This window comes from Otolemur garnettii, unplaced genomic scaffold (genome assembly GCF_000181295.1).
Source record: "Otolemur garnettii isolate 467f Iridium unplaced genomic scaffold, OtoGar3 scaffold00026, whole genome shotgun sequence".
NCBI classification, from domain to species: domain Eukaryota; kingdom Metazoa; phylum Chordata; class Mammalia; order Primates; family Galagidae; genus Otolemur; species Otolemur garnettii.
In genome coordinates, this window is record NW_003852421.1 from 18,455,693 (window position 1) to 18,463,475 (window position 7,783).

The following is a 7,783-nucleotide window of genomic DNA, read 5'->3' on the forward strand; positions in this document are numbered from 1 at the left end:
AAAGACCTTTCTGCCTATGCTGTTTTTTAATATGCAGGGGCTATATTTTGGGGTAGTGTATCCTAAACACCATTAAGGTACAGTCAAACACAACATTGAAAGAACTTTTAAAAATTAGATCATCTGAAAAAATGATGAGCTACCTGATAGGAAATAGGGTTCTCGCGAGCAATCCTTAAACACAACCTGAGTCACTGCTTGTCAGGAGTATTGGGAGGAAATGCTGATATCAGGTGGGATTCTTGAAATACATATTTTTCCTAAATTTTAAGCTATGAGCGTTCTTTTTAATTAAAAAGAAAAGGAGTCTCTGTAAGCTAATACTTTTTAGTATCCATTACATGAGAAAGTCTATACAATATACAACAACAGCAAAAACATATGTTTACCCAGAAATACTGTCATATAAGTATGCATTGAAATGACACAAAAGAATCTGTATACATTTATGGAAATTGAATTGTCAAGAGATATATTTATTCTATAGACAAAGCCTGCTGCTGCTTTGGATTCATGATTCCCATAGATAAGCTCATATTGTCTTATGTTTCCAAGGTCCAGACTGAGAACTGAACAAGATAATAAAATGTGATTCAATAGGTCAGGGTAGGCTGAGAATTTATAAATTTAACAGGTTCTCAGGTGATAGTGATATTGTAGGTTTACAGATCACATATTCAGTAGGCATCAAGTATGTTCCAGGTTCAAAATCTGTTTCATTGGACATCTTATTCTTTATCCAAACTCAAAGTTTTACTATTTCCAGTGCCTGGTTCAGTGAAATGGAACTACAGGTATTTCTCCCATAAAGCAGCATGTTTTCTGAAAAATTGTATGTTAAAAATAAACGAGTTTAGGGAAACAGACCATTCCAAAGCACCTGTCTAATCAAAGCACAAGAAGTACATAATGACGTGTACCTGGAAAGTTTCTTTAGATGGTCTAGGCATAGCTCAGCATTGATAAAAACTGCCACCATGGATTTTAAAAGTAAGGAAAAGGGCATGCAGTGGAAGTGCTGACAACACTTTAATCAGAGCAGCCTCGGTGCAGGTGGAGAGGTCTGTTACTAGTAGGGCTTCTGGTAAGATGGGCAGAGGAGTGGGCTGGGCCAGGTACTGGAATCCAAAACCCCTCAGAGCTGTCCTGGCCTGTCACATCTTTCAAACACAATTGAGTAGGTAGCCCAACTGGCACTTTTTTCCTTGCCTCCTGAAGATTATAATTCTACTCCTATCTTTTTGCATCGCTCCTTGCCTGCTGGTGACAAAGGCAGGGATCACCTACAAACCAAGCTGACCTCTGCATTCCACTGACATCATTCCTATGAGGACCAGCCCCTGATTTTAGCTACCAGCACCTGCACTGCAGCAGAACAGACGTCTTGTGTTTTATAGTCTATGTCTAATCTGGAAGGCATCCAGAAGGCACACTTCCTGGAGCCTTTTTGGATTCTCTTATCTCAGATGACTAGAAGATGAGCTAAGTCTCTATAACAGAGAAAATCTTTGCAAGCTCTCCACAAATAAAAGCAAAATAGTCAGTCACAGAAGCTGTTGGTTAAACGGCTCCACGGCATCTTCTATCTTGCAGGCTTCTTCCACAGACGAAGACAAATGTCAGTTATGAAGCTTTTCCTCTTACTTTTAACTTGTTCCTAAGCCCCATCTCCTCATCCTACCGTACAGCTTCCGTAGATGACGGCAACACTGACTGGGCGAGCAAGCCTCCTCAAAGGAGCTGAGAGGATCAGGTGGAACTTCACAGTTGGCGACCTCATTCCTTTTGGGAAGAAAAGGATAAAAAATATTCCAAGACAGGTGGCAGTTCTGGGCCTGGTTTAGGGACTAACCATAAGCTTTATGGCTGTGCCTTGATGTGTGTTTAAGCAGCAGCCTGCAGTCTGGCACAAGGCAGGTTTTTTTTCCACTTGTTTTATTCTAAATAGTTTTCAAAAGCTCCTGTGGAACACAGACTGTGGCTTTGATCTGGCCAACTTATTCAGCACTGACATTCCCATGAAGAACTCCAGCTCGGACAAGCTTCAGCCACTTTTAAAATTTTCATTTAAATTCAGATCCCCCAGACTCTTAACAGAGGAGAGATAGATGAAGAACAAGAAAGCAAGATGCCTCTCCTGTGTCCACGCAGCCCTCAGATCAAACAGACCCATCTAAGCAGCAGGACGGGAGTGGGCTCCCTGAAGACAATAGTAAAACACTTGATGTGTGCAGTATGTCTCCTGGACCGGGGTTCTGACTAACACTTGGTTCACATCAACCTGCAATGTGTTTATGAAGGCTCCCATAAAGATTTCTGCAGAGTTTTTATTTCTTTTTTTTTTTTTTTGCCATATTTTTGGTTAAAAATAGAAATCAAAGGCTGGATGTGGTAAGCAGTGTTTGCAGGAGGAAGCATCATTTGCTTGGGTTCATTTTACAAGCATTCCTAAAAATGCATTGCCCGGTTTTTCTTTTCTACTTCTATTCCCACAGCCTTCTCCAAGTTTACACTCAAAAGCCTCCCATTGTCTTCAGTAATTCGAGGACTGGTATCTGTGTTAGACTTTAGCTTCTCTAGAAAGCTCTCTGGGATTTATATGCATTGGCAACAGAGTCATACTTTATCAAGGATGTTGTGCCACAAATATCATAGCCATTTTCTGCATTCCCCTCTGCCACTGGGGAAGGGGGCCTTATTTGCAACACAACTTAGCTACTTCTGGTTTTGTGCTTCCCTCCATCATGCCCTTCCCTCCATTCTACTCTACTCTGGAATTGGTGACTTTTGGTGACGCTATGTTCTCAGCTCACCTCTGAGTAAAGTGACCTTGACCCACTCTGAGGACTCAGGGGGCTCCAGCTCTGGGTTCCTGGCTTGGCTCCCTGGCCTCTGCACTACATTTGAGGGTGACTTTCATCCCCCCTTCTACTTACTTTGTCCTCTACTTCAGGGGCATATGACACAGACTTTCTTGGCTAAAACGCTGATTTCTATATGAGAAAAGTTGACAAACCACAAATTGACAATGAATACATTTTATCATTCAGGATATATCAGGGACACATCATGGTTTTATAAGTTGCAACTCATTTTATCCAAAATTCATATCTAAAGAAATAGACTATATGATCCAGGGATCTAGGTAAAGATGATTCTGTGACTTATAATTTCCTAAAATTATTCTTTCCTTCCTACCTCCATGCCTTCTGCCTTAAATGAAAACTTTATTCTTCAACACTAATAACCTTTTAACCAGACAATAAGTAAAAAAATGTCAAGATAGAAGATTGCGAAGCATTTCACTACCTATCATCGTTTATATCAGCCTTGCCTAAGAGACAGGGACCCAGAGAGAAACTTCAACAAATAAAGAAATAGCAAAATATATTTTACAAAATTTTCACAATGAAATGCCTTCCTAGAGACTCCAAATGCATTTGTTTGGAACAGTGATAGGTGGAAATCTAGAATTTTCTTAATGTATTTGATCATGGAATTTCTTTTTCGAATTTTACCTGTTAAATATCTACAGTACCAGTAGATATCTACATAATATCTACATAACCATAAGACTCTTGGGTTATGTTTTCTAGGGTGAAAACCAAGCCACTTAACTTGTAGCGCTGGGCACATCATGAAAAGTTATTTTCTGTCTACTTACCCAGCCTCATTTTCCACTGCCGAAGGTCTACACCCTATGTGAGCCAGGCACCACGAGGTTGCAATCCTCAGTGGCTTTGCATTTTCACAATATTCTTTTTTTTTTTTTTAAAATATGGAACGCTTCACGAATTTGCGTGTCATCCTTGCGCAGGGGCCATGCTAATCTTCTCTGTATCGTTCCAATTTTAGTATATGTGCTGCCGAAACAAGCACCACAATACTCTTTCTCCAGTGATTTTCCTCCCTTTGTCTGCCTGGTTAACCGTTTTCCTCCACCTTTCAGACCCAGGAAAGATGCCTCGCCCTGAGAAAGACTCTCCTCTGGCTCTTGATGTAGAAGTGATCACTCTTCACTCATTCCCTGCTCCGTCTCCTTCTCCTCCTTTGCATCTTGGTTGCACTCATCATACTGCGTTATACTTGTGGGTCTAGTGTGTGACTCCATGGAAGGGGTAGATTCTGAGTACTAAGATTTTGGGTGATGCCTGGAACATGGTAGGACCTTAACTGATACTTGTAGAACTGGCGAATGGTCACACTCCATGTGGTGGTAACATCATTCTGGAGTCTCTGGGCTTCCGTTTGTTTAGATATCTTACGTTAGGTAACGTATATACATTTAAAAAAGCAAAAGTGTCCTTAGGGGAAAGGAGATGTATGAGGTGTGCACATCTGTACGTATATAGATACTCTGTATATATATATACACACACACACAAACATACATACACACACCTACGTGCGCACACACACATCTACGTATATATACACAAATACATACACAGCAGTACACATTTATTCCCTCTCAGAACTCAGTTTCTCCAGCCATGAAGCACAGCTATTTAGTCAAGGATTATTAGGATATACAGGAGGAGAAACTTTACCAAGGGCACTGAAACACATTGGTGGCCTTCGAGTAACACCTTGGGAGTTGTAGTCTTTACACATAACCTTAGCTTCTAAGGTCTCATCCAAACAACAGACCTGCAGCATCCTACACAGGCTTCCATTTATCTACTTTAGCTGAGCTGACCCCACTGGAAATCGAACATGGCTACAGATATTGATCCAGACCCATGGACAGGCGGGGCTCCCTTTGTGTGAAATTTACAGAAGAGCCTGTTAGAGACAGTTCTGAAGTGCAGGCACATCCAGGAGACTGCTGCTTCCCTCAAAGGGCCAGTAGGAAGAAATCTTTGGCCACTTCTGTCCAGGCAGGGGCATAACAGCTCTGCAATGCCTCGCCCGGTGTTGTGCCGGGCACAGCTCAGCTCTCCTGCTCTCCTCTCTCCTTTCTCTCAGTCCTCTGTCTGCTCTGACCCTTCTGCAGTGTGACCAGTTAGCTATGACCTTCATGTGCTGCAGTGGTGCTCTGTTCCCCCTCTGCTCTGTCTTGCTGGCCTTGAGCTATAGTGAACTCACTAAGCACGAGACTCACTTAAAAAAAATCTAACTGAAAGGAGTGTTGTTTGCGCTCTGGCCCTCAAACACCAGGGCACTGTTGTGCTCCTTCAAATTGTAAATTATGTCTGTTTAAGAAAATGTCAGTGTTTTTTAAAACAGAATAACAGTGCTGGAAAAGACTTGGCTGTGCAATTTGTTACCGAAGTTTCATGCAAGAAAAATGATGCATTCATCATTATGAGCGCAGTCAAGGGTTCTAATGACTTCAGCACAATGCCTCTTCAGTTCTTTTAAGTAACATGATGGATTTTTTTTTTCTCCTAAGCAAGTTATCTGAGTAATGTGAAAGCTCATAAACTGAGATCCAGGGAGACTCTGTCAATAACACACTATCCTTAACAACAATTAAAACATAAGGCACATCTCGTATAATTAAATTGATCTTCTTTTCTACCAGAAATGAGACCTTTTCAGGTAATGATCCCTTTGGTTCTCTAAAATTATATTTATTGGAGTGGGGAGAAGGAGATCTGTTGTTACATTTATATACCATTTCACGTGTCTTTAAAATCCAATTTTTAAATAGGCCAACAGGATGATTTCTGAGCAGAGAAGGGTAAACAGCTATGGGTGATCTGTGCAGCAGAGATACAATCACTGTGCTGGTAACATAGCATTTAGCCTCCTAGAATTTCAGCTCCGCCAATGGACTCGCAGGCTTAGGGAGGCACGGGTGAAGGTGTTAGCAAGCAGGGCCAGATCTCTGATGTTGATGGATTCGCTGGTCAGTGAGGACCCTGAGCAAAGCTCTCAATGTAGCCAGGCATCGTCTAGTATAATGCAAACATAAAATTCTCACATTTTTGTGTCTAAAATGCATTAAGTTCTATAAAACACGTTTTATATTAAAAATTGCCTTTTAAGGATAAATGTAACACAACGCCCCAAAAAGCCACAGTGTTTTCTTGACCCCTGGATCACTGTATTAAATTGGAATATTTACCTGAACTCTCCTTACTTGGCTTCTATTCATGTTAAACAGCTGTTGGAATGAATACAAAGGGATTTTGCCTGACTTTCTAGTAATAACCTTGATTTTTTTTTTTTTTTTCCTGATGGCTTGAAAGCATTTTTCATGAATTGAGTTTTACCTTTTCCTACAGTGGGAGTGGCTGTTTTTCCATTAAACATTACTGGGTTTTATTAAGCGATATTAAGAGAAAGCCTTGCCACATGGAAATTTAAAAAAAAGAAATAAGGAAAGAAGGGAAAAAAAAAGAGTTGATTTTTGCTTGGTATTTTTATTTAATATTTGAAAAGCAAGAAGGAACCAGAGGAGAGCAGAGCAGGGGTTCTGTGTCAGTGGATAGAACATATTTGCTGTGAAATATGATGGAATGTTTGCTGAGCTATTTTCCATGAAAATCAAAATGTTCTTCCTCTTTTATTCAGTTTACACAGCAGTGGCCTGTTTAAAAATGTTGCCTCAGTGACTGGGGGGTGGCCTGCATGTGCTGCCGCCTTTGGAAGCTGTGTTCCTACACTGTGCCCAGCCACACTCACACTGCTGGGCAAAAACATGGGGAGATCGCACCCTTCCCCAGCATGTGGGAGTGGAGTCCCATTTCTTTCTGGTATTCATTGGGGAAATGTCTAATGAGTAGGGGGAAACTTATCCTAACGCAGTGCTTCCTTGCCGTCTGGGTGAACGTGGCCCAGTCCTACACTGTTGTGATGTTGTGATCACGAGGCCCCGTGATGGAGAGTGACAAGGTGGATAAAAACTGGACCATGAAGGACCATCATGAACTGATTTTCAAGTCTCTCCTCCTCTCCTTCTTCTGTAAGATGAAAGCAGTGCTACCACCTAACCTGAGTAGGACACTTTTGTAATAATTCTATGTGTAGGGAAAGGGATGGAATTCAATGTCATAAAGTCATAGTAGTGCTTGTGTTCTGGGAGGGAGATCCTGGGTCAATTTGTTCCTCTTTTCTTCTGGACTCACAGTAATTTTCTCTAAACACACGTATGCACACACTTGTAACAAGAACAACAGCCCTTTGGGCAGGTCGGCCTTCACTATGCATGATTCAGTATTTAGTTTTACTCTCCATTGAAATCAGTGATGTTTCCTTCATAAACCAGAGTTTATGCAAATTACATATGCTGTGTTGTACTCCAACATGGGGTTTTGGAATTTAAATGAAATGATTGATTGGAAGTGCTTAGTATCCTATAGCCTATATTATAGGTAGTAGTTATTTTGGAAATTAAATGTTTTAAAAATAATTATGATAAATATCATAATCCTTTCATTTTATCAAGAATGCAGTTTATAAAATGTCCATACTACCCAAAGCAATATATAATTTTAATGCAATCCCCATTAAAGCTCCGCTGTCATATTTTAAAGATCTTGAAAAAATAATACTGCATTTTATATGGAGTCAGAAAAAAACCTCTAATAGCCAAGACATTACTCAGGAATAAAAACAAAGCAGGAGGAATCACACTACCAGACCTCAGATTATACTATAAATCCATAGAGATCAAAACAACATGGTACTGGCACAAAAATGGAGAGGTAGATGTATGGAACAGAATAGAGAACCAAGGGATGGATCCAGCTGCTTACCGGTACCTGATCTTTGTCAAGCCAATTAAAAACATTGAGTGGGGAAAAGATTCCCTATTTAATAAATGGTGCTGGGC

At 40.6% G+C, this 7,783-nt stretch overlaps 1 non-coding gene across 1 annotated transcript; it reads right to left on the reverse strand.

The window, feature by feature from the left end:
* Positions 1-3,772: 3,772 nt before the first annotated feature.
* Positions 3,773-3,879, reverse strand: LOC111724800. Its single transcript, XR_002773023.1, has one exon. It is a non-coding gene; the product is annotated as a U6 spliceosomal RNA (small nuclear RNA).
* Positions 3,880-7,783: the final 3,904 nt, after the last annotated feature.